This window comes from Pieris rapae, chromosome 5 (assembly GCF_905147795.1).
Source record: "Pieris rapae chromosome 5, ilPieRapa1.1, whole genome shotgun sequence".
Taxonomy (NCBI): domain Eukaryota; kingdom Metazoa; phylum Arthropoda; class Insecta; order Lepidoptera; family Pieridae; genus Pieris; species Pieris rapae.
This window is the reverse complement of record NC_059513.1, coordinates 10,075,630-10,101,460: the sequence shown is the minus strand read 5'-3', so window position 1 is coordinate 10,101,460 and position 25,831 is coordinate 10,075,630. Positions and strand designations below refer to the sequence as shown.

The following is a 25,831-nucleotide window of genomic DNA, read 5'->3' as shown; positions in this document are numbered from 1 at the left end:
ATATTCGTATTTTGCTTGATTGCTCATCCAAGTTGAAACTTTTTTAGAAAAGAATACCTACTTAATAAGAATAAAATATCTTCCAAATCACTCTTAAAATAACTTTACTACAAAAATTCCCTGCTACATGTTATGGCCGTCGTCACCGATTTGTCTTTGCCGTTTCAAATCCCTCAAGTCAGTAGAAAAGCAGTTAAAGTGATCCTTTAGAGTAATTTAAAGATGTCTTTTATTCATAATTAATAACAATTATCATCCTTTGTGAGCTATTCAGATCCATACTGCATGTCATACAATCCATTTCTTACATAAATATAGTCTGTATTTTCTTTATATCTCTTCTGTTTATGATATTCTGTGGCTTTCTATCAATCAATATCCACAACATGTTATCCCCGTAGTATCGGAGTGATTAAAGGTATCTTTTGCAGGCGTGGGATTAAAAACACTTCGCACGTTTACCCTATTTAAAATTGTTTTATAAATAACTAGCCTCGTATGTTTATAATATCTTCTAATTATTGAATATATAATAATTATTGCGCGATTTTAGCTAAGATTTTTGAAATTTATATATATATACCATTTGCTATTTTGTACTTCCTCAGCTTTTGCTGAAAATATTATTTTCAAAATAACATTTTCTAAAGAATATTTACGTTCATAATATTTAATGTTTTATTCATTTATAAAACCACTCCTTCCTTGACAGGTGATCCAAAATTTACAAGAGTGATCATAACTACATACAGACGAACCAAAAAAAAAACAAACATGAAATTACATCATAAAATTATAAGAAATTAATCAACTACTGTATGCACTAACAAATAATAGAAAAAACAAGAATTTTGCCAGTTCACTCAACGGACAATGAAAAAGGTCCGTTAACCTATGTATTTTTAGTAAATTAAACAACGAATCATATTGACCTTTTCAGAAGGTTAGTTTGAGCTGTGGGCACATAAAGATGTCGCTTTTTGACGTCGACCCATCAGGCACATTGAAGCTAAGGTACTAAAGTACTGTCCTTGCCATGTAACAATTTTATGAAGTAGATCGCATATTTATATACTACAATAGGAGTTAAAACAATAGTTTTAATGATCTATATCTTCCATAAAGTCTTCGAAAAATGTCACCTAAATCTTATAACATGAAATACTAGTAAAAGATACATAAATCTTCAAAGCAATCCAATACCAAGAAGCAAAAGATCTTTGTTTTGGCTATTTACGCGAGGGTCGCTAAATGAAGAACGTGAGAGGGACAAAAGGTTATCGAGATATTGGAAAATATTTCTTGAAGCAATTCTAAACGTTATTTTATGTAATTTACGGTCTTTATACGGCGTATATTTTTATAAACAAGATCTTAACCGATATTGTGGGTGAAAAATTGTAAGCTTTCAAAAGAACCGATTTTGTTGATAACAATAAATAACTTAGAATTTATAATATTTATACACGTTATTATTAAAGGCAATATAGAGACTTCTGGAAATGGTTCGAGAAGGCCAGCTAAGAGGTAGATATGCACAGGAGACTTACATTATGTTATAAGTGAATAATTACAATAGTGTTGGCCTAGTGGCTTCAGCGTGCGACCCTTATACCTGAGGTTGTAAGTTCGATCCCGGGCTGTGCACCAATGGACTTTCTTTCTATGTGCGCATTTAACATTTGCTCGAACGGTGAAGGAACACATCGTGAGGAAAACTTCAACATCTTAGACCCAAAAAGTCGACGACGTGTGTCAGGCACTGGAGGCTGATCTACTTACCTATTAGATTTAAATATGATCATGAAACAGATTCAGATATCTGAGGCTAGTACCTAAAAGAGGTTGTAGCGCAACTGATTTGTTTATTTTTAAATAATAACAACATTTGAAATGAAGCTTAAACATATAAAAAATATATTATTATATGACTTATCGCTATTAAAATCAAATTTTATTTAATAAGAAATCTTAAATATACGAGCTGCAAAGAATTGAAATCTTTCTTTGTGTTTAATGAAACAATTCTATACAGTGTTCTGCGCTCAAGACGTCGTAATAAAGGTCCGTGAGTTAGTACTTTTATTGCTATGCCGGAGACGAGAATTGTATTCGGAGACTTTCTTCAAATATTTTGTGCAAATCATGCGTTCAATGTTATGGAAGGAATTTGTATGATATCTTCGTGGCTTAGTAGTTATGACACTAGGTAAATAGGAGGCCCCTAGTTAAAGTATTCTGAGTGCTTAAGCAAGTTGAATGAAATAAACGCCAATGTCCTAAATTATCTTGATTATCTTAAATTTATTAATAACAAAGTATTGAATTCAATTCTCCACGAAAATTGTTCTGGGTTGGCAGATACATATTAAAAGGCTTTTTAACAAAATATTAATAAAGCAGAGACGTAGAATTGTACCTTTCCACTGGAAAATATGGGATTTTGGCCATCCTTGATCAAATAAGTAATGTGTTAGGCATTGCTATTGTGTTGGGCTTTGTTTGTGATCATCTTTTGTTTTTCGTAAAAATATAGGCACTAACCAAACTCCTACGTTCACTCTTTAGACATTACAGAACACTGTTCCTATATACTTCATAAAGAATTTTATTTTTACTAATACATAAATGTTTACTAAAGAATTCAATGATTTCCGGTCACAAATCACAATGTTTGTTATATCGTTAGGTATTGGACCTAAAATGAGGGGAAATTGCCAAGTTTTCACGATATAACATCTTCCCTTCCTCTTGATTCTTAAAAGGTTTGTTCAGAACATTGTATCATACTTCATATTTGAAGTCGATATTAAATATATGTAACGTCTGATATATATATTTTAGGGTGGGTAAATCAATCGGTATTTTAAACATTTTGATCATTTTGCGACATACCTACGAGCATCACACATATTATCATTATGGTTCAAATTCTTACAGAAAATATGTTGTTTTCTTAAATAGAACAACATTTAGATATTTCTAATGTACATTTAATTATTTTAGATATGTTATTATATATCCGAAGATCGGATAATATATTTATTATGTATGACCATTCGTTGTTATTTAAGAACCAACGATTTATATTCGCATTTTTATGTTCGTCACGTAAAATAAATTTGATAGTGAAGCTTTGCCTACGGGTCTAATTTAGTTTGTTGTTTTGCCAGCTCCAATTAGCATGTTCATACTTTTAAATTATTTATGAGTTCCTAGTATGACAATTACGTGATCATAAATGTTGTTGAAGCTCACTTTGAATTTATTATTATGGCCCAGATCTTATTTATAAAGCATATGTATTTTTAATTAAACAATACATATAAAGAAAAGGACATTGGACATCTTTTGTTGTTTGGTTATTGATTGATATAAATCTAAAATATTGATAATCTAATTGAACTTAGTTCTTGTACCAAGGGTCTAGCAATCAAAAGAGGCCATCGACAACATTCCTGACAAATGGCCAATACAAATTTCAATTGTAATAATCAGTTAATATCCATTATCCCACACTTCAAATATTGCAGGTGGAAATTAAAATACGCATCATATTTCCATTCCAGCAACGGTCAGATCACGCGAACCGAATAAAGGATATTTCGATGATAATTCCAACGTACAGGGTTCACACAACACATGGATAATGTAGTTTTATTTTTTTTTCTTATCTTCTTTTTAATTCACCACCACCTTTAAGAGAATGTTGAAATTTATACATAATAAAGACATATGTTTAAGGTCAAATCTGGTCAGCTGATACATCATCTATAGTTGCGATTGATACACGATTTTTTAGTCACCTGTATATACGGCATGTGCCGATAATTTTAAATAAATTGTTGTTTGTACTTACAATTACACCAAATTTATAATTTAAAAAAAACAGATTTATTTTATTAATATAAATTAAAATATCTATTTAAATATGTATCTAGCAAAAATCAAAATCCATTCATATTAAAAAGCGTAAATTTACATTAATTTAATTTTTTTGACGTTCACTCTTTACCTAAATGAAAAAAAAATTTTTTGATTCGATCTGATTTGATTCATATCTGCAGGTAAGTTCTATGTTAACTCCTTGTATTCTGGTTTGATATAAATCAAATTTCGGAATTAAATTTTGTTTGCGACAGCCCTAAATAAACAATACATACAAAACATTAAACTGCAAAAACTGGAAGCAAAAAAGCGCGGACGTCCCGGCAATGTATCGCGGCCCAATAGTTACATTCTGATAAATGATTCGTGGTGATAAAGTGCTCGGATTTTTGCTTCCGCCATTTTGATAAAAGCATTGTATGTGACTTTGTTATTAATCACGCTTGGACTTTACGGGCAATTAATGACGAACATTCTAAGAGCGCACTGCAATGTGTTGACAGCCGGAAAATTTTATTCGTGGAAAACGATGGTAACATAGATGTTGATGATCAACTGATTTGTTTATAGAACATGTAAGATATATGTTTAAAGAATCTATATTATTTGTTGTGCAAAGAAAATTTTATATTCTCTTCAATTCTCTGATTCGGTCTGTGATGTGTGGCTGATAATCTAATTTTCTTTTACTCTGTATCCGGCTGAAGCTACGTGATTAAATACAAAATTTCGATAGCATAAAATTTTTAAAAGAAATCGTAAGAATGAAGTGTGTTAGGCTAAGTTAAAAGTCTTATGTATTAATTCAAAGAGCTGAGAGCAGTACTTTCCATTGTAATACTTCATTACACGTAATACAGCAATTACCAACTCGAAGTACTCCTTAAGGCGTACTTGAGTGAGATGACTTCACTAAAAGTTTAATACGAGCATCATATAAAGATATGTAAGATTGCGTTAACGTGTAGCCGTACGTTACTGTGTATTGCGTAAACTATTACAGTCTGTAAAACTTTAATATCCTCTATTAATGAATTATTTCTTGAATTAAACAAAGATCATATTAAAATTGTTACTTTATAAAGAAATATTGTTTCTTATGTATTGATTTGATATCATGTTTAACTAGTTGAATAAATATTATGCGTATTAAATTGAAAGAATTGTCTTTGTAAAGTTTCATCGTTTCAAATAACTAAAGATTTAAGTGATTAGAACACGGTAATTAAATAAAAATTATGTGTAATAGACTTATATCGTCTATACAGCAGATCTAACGTAAATAACAATAATATTAATATTTGTTTTGACATGTATTTCACACTGAAAAATCATAAATTCCTACACTTACTTAAATTAATTTAGTAAGTTTAGACTTACTAATAGGGATATTTACCATACGAAAGTATCCGATAACACTACAGTCTCTATTTAGTGGAAGACACTCTGTTAGTGAGTTGTAATTGTATGATAATTTCAGGTAAATGGCACCAGTCAATGTTCGTACAATCCCTATGAACTGTAATGTTTCGTTACGCCTACAAATAAGTAAATCTTTTCTGCTCATATAACCCAGCTCAACTTACATAAAATCAGGAAAATATCCCGCCAATATTGGAAAAATTCGCTTAGCAGCTTATGATATTCCAAAAAATACAGTCCATTCCTAATGTTTTATTCAAGTTTTCGTCCTTTTTGTTGAGACCACAGCTCGCGTCAGACCTAAACATTTTGTATTACTTTTAGTTTTGCCTTTTGATCTGGTCACTTTGATGTTGCGATATTGATCTTAATTTAAAATAGGGTTTAAACTAGAATGTGTTCATAGGCCCTTACTTATAAAATGAAAAATCGAATTTAAGTGGTTCATAAATCGATGGCAGATTTATCGGAATAATTTTATGATGTCGCAAAGTTATACGTACGTAATACACATATAATAGTTATTAAATACAAAACCAGATGAGAAAATATAAAATTTAAAACACTTTATCTGTTCATCAGTATGTTTGGTTGAATGCGTCTGAGCATGAATTTAGTGAGATGTTTTTTAAACACACAACACAAATAATAAATTATAATGGCAGTTATTACTTTATTATTATATACCTATAGTTTTGCATAAATTATGTTTCTTAAACAGATGTTCTCTAAAATGGCTAAAATAGACATTGAGGCAGAATACTAAATTCTACCCGTATCACCTCGACGTCCGTGGTTCCACAACTAAATATGGCAGTTTTTTCCGTGTACCACCACTATGTGGAGCCAACTAGTGGTACCAATTATTAAAAGTCTTGCAACGAATTAGCAAGCCCTCTGGCATTATGTGTCGATGAACATTTAACGGATGAGCCCTTTACATCCTGTTATAAACGCTGAAAATTGACGCTTCAAATAGTATAAGTATTTATTTACCCTTCATCATTTCCGATATACTGAAAAATGTTTATGTTAATTAAATTACGCGAGACAAGCGACAAATATTTTTTAACCATTTCATTTGTAAATATTGTATATACGGAAATAAATTCATCAAAATATTCAATTAATAAAAATACAGCGGCGATTTTAGAAAAATCTACCTCTAGCAAATACCTGAGTTTAAGTAACAAAAGAGATCGATTATCGCATAACTAGTAACAGCCCCTTAACTCGGCTCTCTTCGCCAAGAGCACTCTTGAAGACAGAAGGCAAGCGCGGCCGTTTTTTAACTCCAATACCGTCCCATCTGGGCCAAGGCTAAATATTTTCACGTAACTGGTAAACGTTTGTTTAAAGTTCCGTTTTAATACGAATCTTTTGATAACATGCAAGAAGAATTGTATTGTGGGGATAGTAATGAATGTACTAGATTGCAGTCTTGTGACTAGGGCAACATATAATCTTAAGATATGTTTGTTGAATGACATATAGTCTTTTCAAACTCAAACTCAAAATATTTATTCATATAGGTAACAAGTACACTTATGAGCGACAAAAAATAATTATATTAAATTTACATTTACTACCAGTTCACAAGTCAAGGGCGTAGAGCGGGCATTCTTTGTTTTATGATTCAAATTGGAAAGCTATTGATGACTTTTTTTATATTTTCAATACTTACAATATTATAATCAATAACTTTATTTATTTTTTATTCATTTTAACCTCACAAAAAAGTATCTACTCACAATATATGCCAATTTCATTCAGTAACGAAAAATATGCCATATAATGACTAAAATAACTTATCAATGTTTCACACCGATATCTTTATTGTTATTGATTCTATAACAAAAACATATTTTTGTCGTTTTTGTCGTGTTTTGAAAAACGTGTTTCTATCAACTAATAGCTCGTTAATATTTTCAAGCATTAAAACTAAAGCTTAGAAAATCCTAGCATTCCTTTATACTAAGGATTTATGGAATTACATCAAGATTTTTACTTTATATAGCTGTTTGGAAGTCGTGCTTAAGACGGAGACACAGATCTCAGAATATAATAAGCAGTACATAAAGAATAATGAAATCAAACATATTATATTACATCAGAACTTAAAAGACAAACATACTTGTGTACAAAATTAAATTTCCCATAAGCTTTACAAGTTTCAAACTTACAAGCTAATTAAATAACTTTCTCAATATAAATTACTTGTGTAATAGATGCTGAGCCGTTTCTCAAGGGCTGTACCACATGTGATGCATTAATCTAGCCAAGCGTATAGTATTTGGTTACAACACAGTCTAAGACCTATTAAAATTGATTAGTTACGGAAAATTGCAAATAAATGCTTGAGAAATTTCCCAATGGAACTGAATGCTCCACGGTTTAATTAAAGTTCATTTATTAATAAATGAACAGACTTGAACCACCCGTTAAATAAGTGTAATTGCAGTTTTCTTAAGTACTCTTCCGTCACTTTCTGTCAAAATGTATTTACGCTGTGACGAAAAGAAACAGATGGCTACTATAGTTCTTTAACTAATCTGCATGCATTTCACTATGCAATTAAATCGTTTTGTTTTTATGACCTTTTTTACATACTACTACTAAATTTTAAATTGAAGAAAAATATTAGGTATATTATTAATGTTTCATCAACTTTCTAACTGCTGTTCTTAATCTTTTATTTATATGGTGCAGGAAGATTTGTGACAAATGTTATTAATAATATAATGATTTGTGTTAACGGTCTCAATAAAAGAAACAAAACTTTAATTGGTCAGAGAACATTATGAAGGAGTTTATATTTTTTCTTACTTTGCTTGTACTGCAGGTGGAAGCATTTTCATTCTTCAGGTAGAATTCCACCTTTGTAATTTTATATTCTCAAATGAGGTGTCTTCTATACAAACCAAAGTATGTACTTAAATCAATATTATATGCATTACTGTATGAATGAATTGTTGTTTTAAATGGAATTGAAGTAATTTAATACCATATAAATCATACACAATTTTCGTTCAAAAACCTCTTTCCCAAATATAATATCAATTCTCAATAATTGCCTCTTCTGCCTTCATTTGTAGGCATGTTGCGTTCTAAATCGGCAATATAGGGGCGAAAGATGTATAAAAATTCTAAACAAACAAAATACAATAAACATAAGGCAGCGTTCACAATAAAAGTACGAGAACCCAAATAAAGCACGTAGATAGAATAAACAATAATAAAGGTAGGTTCTCATGTTTTTATAAGATTGTGCTATTGTGAATTCATTTATATTATTAGTTTGACAAAAAACGTACTGGGTTTTTAAATGTTTCAGTTGGTTTACGTGTTACATTTTTGCTTATTAAGAAATCCAAGACAATGATCAAAAATATAACTAGGAATTAAGTTAATTTTGCGTGATTCAATCTTTTGTAGCAATAGGTTTAAATTATGACAAATGTCAGAAACGAATAAAATTACCAGTACTTTGAGTAAAATTCGACACTTGTCATAAAAAATTCCAAAAAAACTAAATGCAAAGATAGAAGTGCGTTCATTTGGACGGTCATTTTAATTATGGGCACGATAGATATATTATATACACTGGATGGAATTAAATTGGATGTAAACATTAATTGGATGATTAAGTACGATCGTTACCCCCGTATTGGTTAACGAATAATTATCAAATGTTATTTGATATCGGGTATTGGTGATAACATTACATTTCCATGATTTAACTTTGTGGTATAAACATATGTATAATCTTAACATAATCTATGACAAATATAATAGTAAATATAATATATTGTGGTTTGCTGGAAAAAATATAGAAAAACTATCCCATTCTTACTTCAAAATATAATATTATATTATTGAAAGAGGCATATATTTGTCTGTCCCGTAAAAGAGTATATTTAAATATATTATGCTTACTGGTACTTTAAGCAACATTACTACTATTTTGCCCTTTACAATTTAAATGATTTAATGTTTTTCAATATTTTGATATTCAGATACTTATTCCATTTTTTTTTCAGGTAAGTCTCGATCATTCGATGACACAGCCAAGGAGGACCCATGTCTTACTGGTAAGTTTTAATAAAAAAAATTAAAGTGAACAAGTAAAAAAACAAATTAATTACAAGGGGAAATAGAAAAGTGATGGATAAAGGTTTTTTAGAATTAATGGTATTTTACAATCGCCACAAGCCAATATAATAAAATATAGAAGAATATTCTTTTGATTAGTCTATTTATGAATTTAGATTCTGGAAATGTAAGCGGCATATAGCAGTAGATATGTAGTGATGGGGATTGATCTAAATTAACGAATGCCACGTTTTCATTAGTTTCGCTTATCCATGCATCCACTTAGCCAATCTGAAAGATACGAAATAGAGTTTCATTGTTGACTATAATTGAAAGAATATAAAGTGAAGAGACAATACTATTTTAGAAACTTAATTTAAGGTCTGACAGAAGAATGCACTTTGTGACGACGTACAGATATTTGCAACTAAATGTCTACTTTTTCTTTTTATTACTTCATTTTATTATAGTATCAATGAACTTTAATATTAATTATGTATTATCAAACATATTTGAAATTGCCACAAAAGACCCCGATTATTTTTAAAAAACATGCGCATAATTCCGCGTTAAAATACCAGCTCTAAACACGAGTACTTTATAAAGCAGCAATGTACACAGCGTTCATAAAATTTATATTAACGCGAGATTGTCGCGTGAAAATAGGCTTATTTGCAAATTTTTCATCTTCAAACATTCCGGTGCGTGAATATTTGAGATTGGTATTCGTTTGAGCTTCTTACTGTCTGTATATGTATCACGGAGATCGGAGGCCTTAGTCAGTTGCTAATGTTTTTTTCAATATTATCTGAACGATATTCACCTTTTTTATGGATACCCTAAAATACCCTAAATACCCTGGGTGGGTTGCTGGACTTTAAGATAAAGGTAGGGAGAAGGTAGACGTTCTGTTTTTTATATATGCACTTGAAGGTCGTATCTCCTAGGGAAGACCCCTACTCAGTAAATCTACACAGACCCAATTCTAGATTATTACTAGAAGATTTCCAGCTATTAACACCTTAAGTGATTTTCTCGGATCCGAGTGGAGCGGGGCCATAGTAGCGGGACCGTGCAAGCGTCACGTTATTTTATTTAACCATTGCCATCATTAGCTCCTAGATCCAAGTATGTGTTAAAATGATTGAAATGATTATTATTTCTCATAATAGGTAATTTTTCTCATTTCCGAGGTACTAAGAATAATAATAAAAGTTGAATATCTTGGATTAAGAAAATTTTTGACGGAAATAAACAGAATCTGAGCCATAGATTATTAAGTTTTTTTTATTATTTGCTTATTTGTAAGTTAAGTACAAAATTAAAGACGACGTTTTTTAGAGCATAGACAATTTCTTAGCCTCCGTCAGAGCGGGCTAGATTCCGGGAATGTATAACGTGACCTATCTTTCTGTATCTTATTATCGACTTCTAAATTGTTATCATTACAAAATAGTATGTCAAAAAGTACACAGAGATAATTAAAATGTTGTTATTATGTTGCGTGAACGTCTGCGTAAAACATGTATTAATTGTGCGTAAAACTAGTAAAAAAAAATAAAATATAATTTCTTACAACATTTTTAAGCAGAGAGTTGCATTACTTTGCAACCGAGTGCAAAACAGCACTAAATTGTTCATTGCACTTAAAACTGCATGTCCTGTCCCGCTGAGATGGATACTGTATTCAAACTTGCTGAGAAATGATAAACTTGTTCTGTAACTCAAATGTTAGCTTTGTTATAGTTTAAAACTTTGAGAAAGTCATATTTTGTGCCAGTTTCATAATTGTGTTTTCTGAGCATTTAATACTCCTAATTGTGTCTCAGTGGACCTGAGTTTTGACCAATGTGAAAACTAGTTTACGCTATTAGTCAGCTTTTTAAATGATGTACAGTTTTGGGGTTTGTTTTTACTCGATGTTTTATTAGGTTGGTGTAGTATCTGATATATTTAAATCGTCGTAATATTCAGAAAAAATGCAGGCTGCAATTTCCCGGTACTAGACTATCTAAAGTTAGTAATTTTTTTTGAGAAAAGGGATACTCTTTTTAATAAAATCCCAGAGGCAGAGATTATTTTATCTCTGCCTTTTAATGAATTTAAGAAATGTTTTAAAGAAAAGCTATGTAAAAAGACTTACTATAAAGTTAGCGATTATCTGGTTGATCAAAGGGCCTGGGACTATTGCTGGGCAGGTAAGTAATTTGTAATATTTGTTTTAAAATAAGTGTTGTTTGATAATTTGCTTTTTTACAAGAGTACCGATAGTTTTTTACGCCGGCTTTTTCTCTCGGCCTACACCCTCTGTTTTCTTTGCCGATGAGCAGGGATGCCTACAGGTTCATATTTAATGACGTGGAATAAGTGGTACCTGTCTATCTTATGTTCCATTATAAATAAATAAAAAATCATTAATTAAATTATTATCACCCAACAGCCTCTCGTTTTGAAACAAAAACACTCATTTCAATTAGGTTAGGTTATTATTAAGTTGTTACTTGTAGTTTTTTTTATTGTGTTTGTTTATTTTAATTTTCTCCTTTGATACATTACTTATTACTTTTCTATTGTAATTAATGTGTATGTGTGTTAAATTTGTTATGTCATATTTTCTTAACTTATCTAAGTTTTGAGAGGGTAATTCGTAAATGACCACGCACGGTACAAAATAAATTATATTTATTTATTATGGTTGCATATAAGTTATTAATATTTTTTAATCTAAAATAAAACCTCCACATAGTAACTGCTCGATAGGCTGATTAACAGAAAAACTATCTTTCACGTACCGAATTATAAAAGTATATTGACTTGAAAACTTATATACGACCCAATATCATTTACCAAACTTCGCTTATAGCTTCGTAAACTTGACTAACTTCTTCACAAGTTGTATTTTCTCAATCGTGCCCTCGTTAGCAAGGATCGTGACCCTCCAGATTAATTTATTCGCGTCTATTGTTTATAAGTCGCGTTTTAATTAATTTCAATGTTTTGTAGGCATTGTTCTAAGGCTTTTGCGTACAAAATTGCGTTTCAATAGTCATTGTAGCTTGCATTTTTTATGAATTCTCGCTCGGTGCTATCGATTATGCTGACATCAATGATCCGTCATTGTTGTGACATACGTTGATTGTAATTAGGTGACACTATGGGAGGATTTATAACGAATGTTGAGCTCTTTCTATATAAATATTACTGTTACTTCGCATATGATATAAATTAACACATCTATAATTGTAATCATAATTGGTTTCCTTTACGTATTTACTCAAAAAAATGTTTTCTGCTACTTATTTCGATTCGCTCCTTTTAGCGAAATCGAAATAAGTAGCCTATCAATCAACCGCCAAACGGTTAGACCCCACTCGCGCGCATAAAACCGATCGTTGTAGCGTAAAATGTTGCAATTTTTTTTTTATAATTTAGCGAAACTTCACAAAGATTCAACTTTAACTAGCTTAAACAATTATTAAATTAAAAAAGCACTTTTTTATAACACTTCAACGAGACCTATCAATTAAATTATAAAATGATATATACATAGTTCTGAAAATCGTATTTTATTTATATTTGCTTTAAAACTGGCAACTATGAATCTTCCCATTTTAACGGAAAGATAACAATTCGGAACAACGTAATGGCCATAAACAAAAAATATCGCACAACAAATATATCCTACTCCTAATCCGGGCTCTTATCTTCAGAATATATTACGTGTGCGTCGGTGATATTTATTCAAATGCGTACTATTTCAGTGTGTTATGTAGGAAGTATAAAATTAAGCTATGTTTTATATGAAAATTTAAAGTCTACGCTTTTACTTATTATACTCGTTTAGATAATATCGCCAACGTCGTTTCGGCCACGACGCGCGACGAGCAAGGTAAGTATTTAAAAAAACCTCAAGAGCTATATACATACTTCCTGCTAGAAAAATAACAGGTTAATATATAATTTAAGATGTCACTGTATCGTCCTTTTTCTTTTTTACAACAAAGTTCCAAGTGAAGTTAGAGAATTATCTCTGAATAAATTCAAAACATTCCTTAAACGTTAATTAATCAATTAAGCATTTTCTAAATTTGACGATTATTTAAATTATCCTAATCCTTGGGATTGATTTGCTCTAGTTCAAACAATTTGTATGACACAAAACTTGGCGATTAAAAAGAGTAGTTCGTCTCGCCCGCCTTGACTTGCGATATGGTAGTAAATATAAATTTATAATCAATTTTAAATCTTTTCTGTTGACGTTCAAAGGTGTGCTTGGTTACATAGGTAACATAAATCTTAATATATATATTTCTTGTGTGCGTGTGTATGTGACTGAACTCCTCCTAAACGACTGGACCAATTTTAATAAAAATTTTTGTGTGTGTTCGTGGAGATTCGAGAATGGTTTAGATTCACAATTTTGTGCGCTGGACAATGTTTTTTTTTAATTAATTAGTAGTTGTTGATTTTGGAATGTTTTACATTGGATCCGACAGACGGCGCTACCATCGCACTGTCAAATTTTAAATAATATTCGAATTTTAATTTTAGTCTGTCCCGACAGTTAGCGCTGCGATCAAATTAAAAAAAAGTTTTGTTATCATTGTGTTATTGTAGACCATGTGCTGGATCGTTAGATATTGTCATAACATTTGTAATTTATGTTCTCTATCTCTCTTACACGTATCATGCCAAATACAATAATACTCAATACTACCCTCAAATACTGTATGACACAATATTTTATAATAAAATACCAATACCTTTCATTTTTTCGATCGACACTGATTATCGTCTTATAAAAAGATATACTTCTGCATATACAAACAAAAATACTCGTTATTACCCTCAACTACGTCATGACATGGAATTTAGTACTGAATTACCAATACGAACTAATCATTCGTTTAGCATTGATTGTAGTCATGTAAAAGAAAATATTTTTTCCTTCAAAATTTATTATGAATAGTACACTAACAACAATTAATGACTTAGACAAAACTGAAATGACTATATCCACCACTTGTGAAATAAACAACCTAAAGCAATTTATAGATCCTAAAAAAAGTGATTTAAAAATCATTACCCAAAATATAAGAAGTATTTATAGGAACTTCGACAGTCTGGAAGTAACCTTGAGCAGTTTAGAAGTTGAGGTTGACATAATTATATTGACTGAATGCAGATTGAATAATACAAAACCTATTCCTCAACTTAGCCAATATTCATCATACCATACTACGAATCAATTAAATCAGAATGATGGCGTAGTAGCTTATATTAAGAATAATCTGAAACCCAAAGTACGCGAAATAATCTTAAAAAATGCATCATGCATACAAATTGAGGTACTAAATCATTTAATTTTAGGAATTTATCGTTCTCCTTCTATACCGAATTCAGACACATTTCTTGAATCACTTCGTCTGCACTTGGAACATGTGAAAAACAAGAAAAATATAGCCATCATCGGTGATATAAATATAAATCTAATCTATAATGTCGACAACAGTAACCAAAACAACAGACTCAACTACCTTAACATGTTATCTATATACGGCTTAATGCCGGGACATCTCTTTCCAACTAGAAATAATAGTTGCCTAGACCATGTTATAATAAAACAACAAAATAAAAAAATTCAGGCAAAAGTAGCTGTACTAAATACTTCAATTTCAGATCATCTCATGGTATTTTTAAGTTTACAGAAAGTAAAAATGCATAACGCAGTTGAAGCAAAAAAATTCAAAACCTATACAGATTTTGATAAAGCGGTTATAACATTAGCTAATAAAAATTTGAATAATCTCTTACTTTGCACGGATCCTAATGTAGTCGTAGACAAATTGATAGATAAGATTAAAGAATCCTTAGAAGAAAATACAACAATCACAAATGTATCTAAACGACATCAGGTATTAAAGCCGTGGATAACTGCCGGTATCTTACGTTGCATAAGAAATAGGAATAAAATGCAAAAACGGTTAAAAAGTAATCAATATGACGAAATTCTATCAATAACTTATAAAAGATATAGAAACTTTTGTAACAATTTAATCAAAAAATTAAAACGGAAATATGAAAGAACACAATTGGATAATTCAGTTAATGACCCAAAACAGTTGTGGAAAAATATTAAGAGGATTGCATATATGACTCAAACAAAACATAATAATAACGAACTAATAAACATTAAGCCCACGCCCACAGAGTCTGTAAATGAAGTTAATAACTACTTTACAAATCTTGGCCCATCACTAGCTCAGGAAATTCAACAAAACCCGTCACGGTCCTACACATCACCACTTGCCCCTAAATCTAGCTCCCACTCGTTTGTTTTATTTAGTACTGACCTTCTAGAGGTAGATCATATAATCAGAAACCTAAAATCTGATAGCACACCAGGGTGGGATAATATTCCCGCACGATTCTTAAAACTCGCTAGAAGTCTCATAGTACCTTGTCTATGTCATTTGGCCAATCTATGTTTTCAAAAAGGGATTTTCCCGACAAAACTTAAGCAAGCTACTATTGTACCAGTATTTAAATCCGGCGATAAGGACAAAGTCAATAATTACAGGCCGATTTCAATTCTTCCAGCCATCTCCAAGGTACTAGAAAAACTTCTGAATATTAGATTAATAAACTACCTTAATAAATTTAATATTCTATCAAGCTCACAATATGGATTCAGGCAAGGAAAATCCACGGAAGATGCCATATCTCAATTTACGTCTCTGATAGTGACAAACCTAGATAAGGGAAAGAAATGCCTTGGTGCATTTCTAGATTTACGAAAGGCCTTCGATACTGTCTGTATCTCTTCACTTTTACATAATATGGAGCAAATAGGAATAAGAGATATACCCCTAAATCTATTTTGTGACTACCTCTCAAGGCGAACACAGAGAGTGAAAATAGGCGACTACATAAGTGATGAAATGGAAATAACCTATGGGGTTCCGCAAGGAAGCATATTAGGCCCAACGTTATTTCTAATATATATTAATGCGTTAAGTAATCTAAAACTTGATAACGGGCAAATATTTTCCTATGCAGATGACACAGCTGTACTTTTCACAGGAATTAACTGGGCAGAAGTGAAAAAATCTACGGAAATTGGACTGACAACTATTGCTAATTGGCTTGATTTCCACCTTTTGTCTCTCAATAAAGAGAAAACTAACTATATATGTTTCAGAATTTCTAATCGAACGCAACCACCTAAAGATTTTAAAATTAAATTACATAACTGCGATATGCAAAGTGTCGGTAACTGCCCCTGTCCTCCAATTACAAAAGTTAGCTCTACCAAATACTTAGGCATTCACATAGACGAACGGCTATCATGGTATCCTCATATAGAGTCCATGACTGGTAGATTACGGAAATTTACATACATTTTTAAAATTTTGCGATACATCACATCGTATGTAATACTTGAAAGAATTTACACAGCACTCGTTCAGACCGTATTAACATATTGCATAAACATATGGGGTGCGGCCAATAAAACAAAATTTTTGGAATTGGAACGGGGACATAGGGCTCTTTTAAAAGTGATGCTGTTCCGGCCATACAGATTCCCATCGGAAGAGCTCTATCATCTTAGCAAATTACTGTCCGTTAGGAAGCTGTTTGTCCTGAATCTAATTTTAAAAACCCACAGAGCGCTCCCGTTTGAGAATAGGCTGGTCTTAAAAAGAAATAGGGATGTTGTAGTCGGTCAGACCGTAAGGACCGACTTCGCTAGACGCAATATGCAAGCAGCCTATTTATATAATAAATTAAATAGGCTGCTTAACATCTACCCTCTCACCGCCTACAACCTAAAAACCCGAATAAAAGACTGGCTTATTATCACGCCTTATGCAGTATTAGAACTGCTTTTGAGACCCATGATTTAAATAGCTACACGTTACTCATTCACTCACCTACTCACTCATTCATTCACTCACCTACTCACTCACTCATTCACTCTCTCACACACTTACTCATGCACACAATCAGGTGTGATGATATCGGTTTAACAAGTAAAAAATAAAAAGGATATGAACTGAATAAATTATTTTATGTAATTAACTTTGTTATGGAAGAGCTGGGAACCCTAACACAGGTATATTTACTTAAAAGGGTTCCCAAATCTTACACTATGAAAAGAAAAATGTACCAAATTAAATGAATAAATGAAATGAAAAATGAATAAAGATAACATTTGAATAATAATTTTCATCAAAATGGTCCAGAATGTTTTAGCTTATTAAAAAAAGTTTGAAATTTTCAAATTAAAGACGTATAGACAGGACAACGTCTGTCGGATCCGCTAGTAATATTATATATTATTTACATAATAAAGTTATCATGTGTTTGATATTATCATTATAGCCTCGATATACGCCGTATTTTTCAAAGAATTCAAAAAGCAGTTTTCGTTCAACACTGATCGTCGTTTGAGCACCGAAACTTTTCTACTTTGTATCAACTCTATTTTTAAATAAAACTTTTATATTGAATAATTTGCGTTATAAGAAAACTTCTAAGGAGCTTCGATTATATTAGCAGGATTTTGAAATATGAATAACGTTTTACTACAACAATCTTTTCAGTTTTATACGACGGATTTCAATTTAAAAATGCTTTTGAGATATGATTAAATGTTTTAAAATGTTATTACTACAGTTTAAGATAATCCCCAAACGGATAGCCTCACTGATGCGCGGGGTTCGTGAGAGTACTACCAATATCTTGATGGTTATAGCTAATAAATCCGAATGTGCTGTTTTGAGACACTAGGTTCATATACATGCCCATGTACCTGGTGCCTCGAATCAACGTAGATTTATGATTTAAATGTTTTTATATTTTACTAACATAGTTATAAGTATTACTCTACTAACAATATATGGGCTTATAATGGTCTGAATTAAATGATTTTTATTTTTATTTTATTTTAAGATAAGTATTTTTTACTAAAAAAATTAGAACATCAGAAAACATACTAATACAATAATATAACACTTATTATTAAATTTTATATTACAGCAACAGCAGGCAAGAAACAGAATAGTTACTCTAATAATACAGCAATTACATTTTTTTAACTGTTAACTGTAACTTAAAACACACAAATAAACTACGGATGCATTAACAAGATAAATACCATACAATATCGCCTCAGGTTCGATTATGCTAAACTGTAAAAATTACCTAAATTTAATTAAAATTTGCCTATGAAATGTTAAGTTCCCTAGTTTTCTTCAAGGTGTAATCATGTGTCCTCAACAATGACCTTGCAGGCGACTTTGACATAAATTAAAGATTCTAACCATTTACAATCCTTTTATATCCAATAAATATATATCAGACGTGATTAAGCAAAAAGTAGATGGAGCTGCGGGCGCCACCAGTGTAGAAGAAACTTGGCTTATGTATTTCGTCATATTGTCATAAGCAAACACTAGTGAAAAAGAGTCGCAATTTTAAATTTGCATACACTTCGGTTCGCATTGTGACTCAAAATGCCTAGCGTGGGTGCTATGACGTAAGAAGCCCGCTCCTTACGAAACGGTTTAACTCCCGAGATTAACTCATATAGAAATGAACTCTAACTAACTAATAATAAGAGTGAATTTTCTTTCTACTGTATTTAGGTTAGCAAGGGTCGGGTTCCTCGTTAATTTTAATTAAACTCGATAAAAAACGTAAATGATTTTAGGGATTGGATTTTTCGTTTACAATGTATTTGAAGTTGTATACTTAAAGTGCCCTTATAAACAAGTTTTAAATTATTCAATGTTTCGTGTTTTTAGTTAATTTTTGTGGCGTGGTTGGCCTCATTTTTACTGTGAATGGAATTTAATTCTAGCTACACTTATTTCAGTACTAATAACAGGTAGTGGAGGTTAAATTTACGATCATATAAACAATAAACATTATGAACCTAAATGGTTTCTAATACTGGATTAAAAAATTGTTAATTTAACATATTAATACACGCATTATATCTGCTGTGGTAGATGTTAAATATATGTTTACGTTTTCCCCTTTTTTTGAGCATTAAGATTTCTAGGTTTTAAATTAAAAAAAAAAATCTGTGTACTAATGTACACGCGTGAGAAGTTGTACTTCTTTGGCGTAAACTAAAATGCAGTAGTGATTAATGATAAAGATAATAAAATGAATCCAAAAGATTTTATTTAAATAAATAAATTATAAGTAAATACTATCACCGTCGTATGTGAAATTGATTATAAAACACCAACATATTATTTATTTATTCACACTGTTTAATTGTACTATTACGAAACACGTTTTCTAAATATAAAAATAATAAAATTTGAAAATAGTTATCGATTTCCATGCCACCTAGATCTAACTTTACGACGTCGAATTTTGGTGTTGGTGTGCGTGCGTATTGTTAAAACTCACTCTCAACATTTTTTTCCATTGCGCCATAAGAAGTATAACTTCAATCAAAAAAAATAGATCATTAAGAGAGATAAGATTATTAGCTTTATTAAAATATTATTATTATTATAAGAATACATGGTAGTAATTATTGTAGAATTTGGAAAACAAGTTAATTTTCTATATACCTACGTTGGCTTACTTGAGTCTTAAATACAGTTTTTCGAAAAGGTTAATATTTTACACCACATTTAATGTTTACCCACGAAAACCAGGTTTCAATATTTGCCAAATTTTACATTCCTCAAACCTCCGGCTTGGTGCCTTTAATTCTTGAATCGGCGCCAACAGCGCTAGTTAAATTCTGTTCTATTGCGTCTATTGGAACGACCATTTGTGGCTTCGTAACGTCCACTCCTATTTATTGCTTATTAAATTTTATGTGTAATATGTGACTTAAATGCTAAAGCTTATATTTGGTTTACAGCATTTGATACAATTATGGTTTCAATAAAATTATTTTAGTACAAATATATTAGCTAATGTTTTAAATATAATAAGTATTAATGAATCTTACGATTAGTAAATAGGGATTTAGAATTTCACGTCCCGATTAAATTATTGCCGTTAATTCTAAATGAACTCTACATACGATACATATTTTTCAGGACTTATATAGTTTTATAGCTAGAGAACTTTAAAAATAATTTCTAATAATGGTTACTTGGTCCATAGAGTATTGATATTTATAAAGATATTTTATACAATTTGGAATCACATTTATTTTTTCAGTGATCTACTCCCCTGTTAGTATATAGGGACGTTTTTCCATCTTACATTTTTCACTAAAAATATACTTAAATAAAAAGATGCTGATTCGTGTTAGACTCGCGAGAAAAGCTTCGGATTGATCGGTTATATTATTATTTAAAATTTGACTATCATTTGCATATTATGTTATACATGTTTCAGTTGTTTCGTCTAAACACACGAGTTAAACTATATATCTAATGGTATGTCAAAACCTCGCTCCAAAAAAATATTGTCGCTAAATTCCATCACTTCCGCAATGAGTCCAATCTTCTAATTACTTTAAATCCCGTACAATAAAACGCGAGACAAATTTCTCTTTAGATTTTAAATAATAGACCTCGGTGCCTAATAAAAGTAAACTTTAAACCAAGCAGATAAGCCACCCAGTTTATTAGCCTCGAAATGAGCTCCATCGTGTCATAATAAAGATAAGGATTAATCTTTTATTGTATAATTTTATTGTAACGATAAAATCCCCATACAAAACAGAATTTTTCAATGACGAATATTTATAATAACGGTTTCAATCATTTCGATTACGATTACTAAGGGGACTTATATCAAAGCAAATCAATGCAATGCAAAAAAAAATGCAAGATTATTAAATGATATTAGATTTCATCAATATTGTAACAATTTGTATTCGTAATCCTTATAATACATTGAATCGCGATTTGTATATGTTTATATACTTATCGTTACATAATCAATAATTATATTACAAATTATACATATAATCTGACTAAAAAGTGTGACTTGGTCAAAAGGTAAAAAGTATTCTATCTACGGCTACAATTTTTAAATTCATTGTTTGATATTGATATACATAATTTTTGTTAGCTGTAGGATTTCGAAATAAATCACAGAACAGATTTTTATTTTATTTTTTTACTTATGTAACTTTAATGACGTTGTGGTTTATGACATTTTCCTTTGAAAAATTGTAATTTAGAGGGAGGGTAAAACTTGCAACTACTGGCAAGAAACTCATTCTTGCCCATTTTTCTCAGAACAAGGCCTCCTGGTAGTTTTGCGAACGGTCTCGCTCTTTCGCGAATTTTATAAACGTTTTTGACACTCATAAGCATTCTCTAAGACGCATCATAACTGAATAAACTAACTTTAATTTTGAAATAAATCAGATTATTAATTACTAAGGCTTATAAAACGTTTACTATATATAAAATATGAAATGATTCTAGTTATCTTATTTGTAGCATGTTCATCATAGAAACGCTAAAATAATAGATTATTTAAGTTTTCATTTTGTTATTTTATTTTGATTAAGTTTTCTCTATCTAGCCTCGGAGTCTTCATTGGCAATTTATGAGTAAAGTATGGCTGCAGCTGAGCGTATAAATTCTTGTTTGTAGTAATGACTCTCTGATTAAAATAAGTTTACTACAAGTTCGGAGCTGTATTAAAACCTTGTAATTTTTTTCTGGAAGCCTGTGGGTATTTCTTAATTAAGGTTTTGAATTAAAAATTTAATAAACCTTCTAAGTAACTTTACTTCGAAAAGTGTTTAGGGTATTCTGAGGTTTTTGGCTATTAAAGATATTTTTTTTTAATAATCAAGTTTATTTACATGAATAAACTAATAATAAATAAAAAAAACTAATAAATAAATACTATGACCATAGCCTCACAGTTTCCGGATGTTACTATGTTGGTTAGTGTTTTTAATAATATTACTTACAATATGAACAAAACAGACTTCTAAATACCTAATGTTTTATGCTTACAGGTCGTCGCTTTATATGTTATACGTGTTGATCAAATAGAGAAAGTTATGTCGAAATTTCAAAAGTAATTCCCAAAACTTCAATAGCGCGCAATCCGGATTATTCCTTTACCTCTTGTTACCATTCGTTATTTATTGGAAACAGGAAATGGAAAAAATACCTGACAGTTGAGATTTTTTTGACCTGAATTGGAAAATACTTTGTGTGTCGTTCGTGTTTATTGGATATCGGGAAATTTTAATAATTCTTCTTCTAAAAGGAGCTGATACAAAACATGTACATACAAAAATATTTAATATACTTTCCATACGCACTTGGATCATGTCTATAAACAAAGAAAGTATTCCGAAGTCATCCTATTATCGAAAATTATTACCGCCAATAAACTTGTGCCATAAAAAACCGAATAACAAAACGTATTGACAATTTTTGTTGCCAATAAAATATTATAACTCGTTCATATGAGTATGTTGTGCATGCATTATTGGATTGATCTGCTATTAAGAATGTCGTTAACTTTTCATATCACATTATTCGAAAACGGAATAATAATTTTTATCCGATAAAATAAACGCCAAGTGTTTGAAATTTAAGTATATGATGTCTTAAAGTTTAGGACTTCATAGGCGCTCTCTTTTATGGACTCAAGTCACATTCATTTTACATATGTTAGTCTTTATACGTTCTCTATATGCCTAAGATATTGAATTTTTGACTGCCGAAGGTTCTCTCACGAGGTTTTCTAACTAAATAATTTTAAATATACATCAGAGAATACAAGTAATAGTCGTAGTCCACTATATAAATTAATTCAAATAGATAGTTTAGATTACTCAATTGCATGGTAATAGCTACTAAAACATTCATGAATAACCGATGTATCAACAATATCTATCATAATTCGTAATATTCCACGGTGTTATTATGTTACAAATGCGCTACGATCCATCATAGCTTCAGCTACACTGCATCATACCACGAAGCTACAAGAGGTATAAAATCGATTATATTATCAACAACATTATTTTTCTTCATAATAAATATATATATTTCTTTTAAAAGAAAAACCGAAAAAGCCTAACACTTTTGTATAATTGTCCCGTAGCAATATTTTCGCATCTGCTACGTTGGAGCTACGGCCCTCTCAATATCTTGGCCTAAGTGACGTCTATAACTAATGTACAATCTCAGATTGAAAACAATCTGTGAGAGTCGATCGATCTCTTATCTGCAAACCAATAACCTAACCCTATGAAGATAAATCCATTTTTAGCGTCGGATAGAATGCAATAGCTTCGCTCTTTACACTCATATATTTTGATAATCAATATAAACCAAATAAAGTAAATAAGACGGTACATTTTTTTTAAATATACATGTCTATATTTAAAACATATCAAATAGCTTTTAATTTATTTTAAATGTATAAGTTACAATTTTAAGATGGGATGTTGGCACAGTTGATCTGTCATTTTCATACAAAGGTACACACACCACATACCCCAGTATGCCCGTAGATACACAGATAGCTTGTATCGACAGATGGCTATTACAATCCGTCGATTGGTTATTGGTACACTTTTATTTGTATTAATAAAGATACCTATATCAGATGGTCAAAAATGGATTGAGTAGGTTATTGAGATTGGGCGTAAGTGAACTGTTTAAACTTACACTGAATATCCTGAAAAACATCTATAAATATGTGAACAGAATCTAAACTCTTTTTCCTATAGAAACCTAATACAGCTTAGTTTTCTTAGGGACGTATCAGTAGTCACATGGTTTGATTAAAATACGTAATATCCATTTTAAAGGGAACAAAGTTATCCGCTTAATAGCTTTGTAATTTTATTAAATGTGTTTCATATACAATCGAATACTAAAATAAAACGAAAACAATTCCTTGTCTTATATTTCAAGAAACACAATTCTGCAGCTTGGTTCGGCTAGTAAATAAAAAAGCTCGTATATACGAACGAGTTCAGTTTACGGACAAAAGATGGCTCAGTTTTTATATATAGTGCGGGGTCGTTGCACTTTGAATAATGCAGCATGATACCAGTGGTGAATACTTTATGGAACATTTTATGAATTTATTATAAGCGGACAAAATACTCTAGTTTAAGAAACTCGTAATTGTATTATGTATGTATATTACAGACATAATTTACGTATAAACGTATATTGTTGAAATCAATAACAACTCAGTACATTAATATATTAATTTATATAATATCAATAAAAAAATATGTGATTTAACAAAATTGTATGTTTTTTCAGCAATAACAACATAAATAGTCATAAAGCAAATAAAACAATTTTTAGAGTTTCTAAAAAAAATAATATAAAATACGTTTTTTTTTTGTTTTTTCTCTTTATTTTACAAAACAATATAGTACATTACAATATGTTACATTAGAAAACCGCTGTGGTTTGTATTAATGTAACCATACACTTAACACACAACCATACTTAAAACATTAAGCTGCTACAAATTATAAGACTGTGAAAATAAAAAAAATCCTCATACAAAATAAAATAAATTTTATTTCCCGCAATATTCTCTAGGAGACATATTTTACAAAAATGTTCCTGACACGTGTATCATCGTACGATGAAAAGACTTGAGATATAAAATGTTTCGTTCGTACTGTTCTCTGTATTACATGAATTATGACAAATGAAACAGTATAGTATATGTATTTAGAAAATTATTTAACGTTCTTTGCCGTAGTCTCTTTGAGGATTTGTGAGCTATATTGAAGTTTTGGGTCCAACTCATAAAAAAAATTAGTGACCCAGATTGAATCCCACCCAATTAATTAAACAGTCTTAATCTTTATTATAAGAGATAGAGAGAGAGAGTTAATTTGCTACCTAAATAAACAAAGACGCAGAGTGAGAACATGATCGATGTTAAGACATCCTCTATATGAATAAAAGAATAACGTTGATAATGTATGACAGGCAAACTCGTATGAAACAGCTAACTGCTATAAATTATAAACTAATTACTAAATGTCCATAGCAGACACGTGCTTAGCAATAAATCTAGAAAGTTCGACCACTTTGGTTCGTGATCGTTTTATTTCTGAGAACTCAATTGTAATAGAAGATTTATTGTTTTAATACGATATATTTGTTACGCTCTGTGATTTAGCGACGGAAAAAAAGGAAAACAATAATTTTAACTTATCTCATCAATATTAACGACGCATAAGTTTACCTTCATCAATTATTGCAGTCTTACTAAAGCATCATTATAAAGCACCAAGTATAATGATTTGATTTATTTGATACTATCCAGTTGGTTAACTTACGTTTTGAACCTTTTTGTCTAGCCATTGACACGGAATAACAAAACACAACTGAAAACTCAACGTTATGTGTTCTATGGTTAAGTTGGATTAAAAATCTGACAATTAGAAGTTTTCTAGTTGATTGGTTTATGTATATTTTGA

The 25,831-nt window shown here is 30.6% G+C and overlaps 1 protein-coding gene across 1 annotated transcript in view; it reads left to right on the top strand.

Annotated features, from left to right (window-relative positions):
* Positions 1-25,831, top strand: part of LOC111003607 (acetylcholine receptor subunit alpha-like 1) — a 157,486-nt gene that overhangs the window by 17,364 nt on the left and 114,291 nt on the right. The window contains exon 3 of the mRNA XM_022274212.2: positions 9,351-9,401. The gene's annotated coding sequence lies outside the window, so the exon portion shown is untranslated. The remainder of the gene's footprint in view (positions 1-9,350; positions 9,402-25,831) is intronic.